This window comes from Saimiri boliviensis, chromosome 6 (assembly GCF_048565385.1).
Source record: "Saimiri boliviensis isolate mSaiBol1 chromosome 6, mSaiBol1.pri, whole genome shotgun sequence".
Lineage (NCBI taxonomy): Eukaryota > Metazoa > Chordata > Mammalia > Primates > Cebidae > Saimiri > Saimiri boliviensis.
Genome location: NC_133454.1, coordinates 27,372,033 through 27,374,001, shown reverse-complemented (window position 1 = coordinate 27,374,001; position 1,969 = coordinate 27,372,033). Strand labels below are relative to the sequence as shown.

The following is a 1,969-nucleotide window of genomic DNA, read 5'->3' as shown; positions in this document are numbered from 1 at the left end:
TGCACGTTTTACAACTGATGGAAAAATTCACTTAACAGTCTTTGCACATAAAATGCAAACTGTCAGAGGTATCTTAACCATAGTGACTTCATTTTAAATAAAAGCTTTAGAAAAAGCTAAATCTGGGCAGGGCGCAGGGCTCACGAGTGTGATCCCAGCACTCTGGAAGGCCAAGGCGGGAGGATCAATTGAGATCAGGAGTTCAAGACCAGCCTGGGAAAATATTGAGATCCTCATGTCTACAAAAAATATAAAAATTAGCTGGCATGGTGGCTCGTGCCTGTGGTCCCAACTACACAGGAGGCTGAGGTTGGAGGATCACTTGAGCTCAGGGTTTTGAGGCCACAGTGAATCAGCCATCATGCTCACACCACTGCACTCAAGCCTGGGAGACAGAGTGAGACACATTCTCTCTCTCTCTCTCTCTCTCTCTCTCTCTCTCTCTCTCTCTTTCTCTCTCTCTCTCTCTCTCTCTCTCTCTCTCTCTCTCTCACACACACACACATACACACACACACTCAGGTTAAATCTGTTGAATTATGTATTTAAGGACTGAGTACCTTTGGTCATAAAATATTTATGGTTGCAGGAACAAGTTAATAACTACCCAAAACTTATAAAATTATACCAGTACTTTAAGCAAAAAGCATTCTTAATTTAAAAATAAGTTTTAAAGATAATAGTACACTCCTAAATTATTGTTAAAATCAATAGTAACAGAGAAAAGTAGCAATACTAATAGCCTGACAGAAACTGATCACAATCATTGATAAGAGAGAACACTATTCTTAATAACCTATATAAACAAACATTAAGTAATTCTATTTGTACGTTAATGTGCTGGGGTTACAGGTGTGCTTACTTAATGTTTACCTTAAGTAAGCACACCTGTAATCCCAGTACTTTGGGAGGCCGAGGAAGGCAGATAACCTGAGGCCAGGAGTTGGACACCAGCATGGCCAACATGGTAAAACCCAGCCTCTACTAAAAATACATAAAAACAATAGCTTTACACAGTGGCAGTATCATAGGCAGTGAGGTTTATCTGAGGTGCGATTATTGCTAATTGAAAACTTTTCCCAATACCTGCTGTGATGACTGGAAATATAGTAAGCATTGGCAATTTTTGGAAGTCTCTACAGGGATGGAATAAAAAAATTAAACAAAAAATAAAAATAAATTAAAAAAGAAAAGAAATAAAAAAATTAGCTGGACGTGGTGGTGAACATTTGTAATCCTACCTACTTGGGAGGTAGAGGCAGGAGAATCCTTAAACCCAGGAAGCAGAGGTTTTAGTGAGCCGAGATCATGTCATCGTGACAAGGGTAAAATTCCGTCTGAAAAAAAATTTTGTTCTTTAAAACAGCTGCGTTCCTCCTCTTGCTTTCTGAGGACTCCCTGCTCTGTCACTTAGTAGTGGCTAATAAACTCTTTTAATGTCACTAGACTGTGCGACTTGCCATAAATTCCATTTCGTGTGAGACCCAAAATCCTGTTGCTGTGAGACCCCTCTTCTGGAGACAAAATTATACTAATTCTTTTCTTTTCTTTTTTTTTTTTTGAGACTGAGTCTTGCTCTGTTGCCCAGGCTGGAGTGAAACAGCGTGATATTGGCTCACTGCAGCCTGTGCCTCCCAGGTTCATGCGATTCTCCTGTTTCAGCCTTCTGAATAGCTGGGATTACAGGCGTCTGCCACCACCCTTGCTAATTTTTGAATTTCTAGTAGAGACAGGCTTTTTCAATGTTGGCCAGAGCAGTCTTGACCTCTTGACCTCAGGTGATCCACATGCCTCAGCTGCCTAAAGTACTGGGCTGACAGGCATGAGCTACCTTGCCTGGCTGGCTTGCAACCTTGGTGATCACTTAGATATGGAGGGTGAAGGAGGAGGCGTGTCACGCAGATATCGCTCTGGATTACCACCTGAGATATTAGGCACAAGGCTCTATTATTGGTTCGAACCCTGAGAG

At 41.3% G+C, this 1,969-nt stretch overlaps 1 non-coding gene across 1 annotated transcript; it reads left to right on the top strand.

Moving 5' to 3' along the window:
* Positions 1–1,005: 1,005 nt before the first annotated feature.
* On the top strand, positions 1,006–1,145 carry LOC141584971 (U4 spliceosomal RNA). The gene has a single exon (XR_012518255.1). It is a non-coding gene; the product is annotated as a U4 spliceosomal RNA (small nuclear RNA).
* The last annotated feature ends 824 nt before the right edge of the window (positions 1,146–1,969 follow it).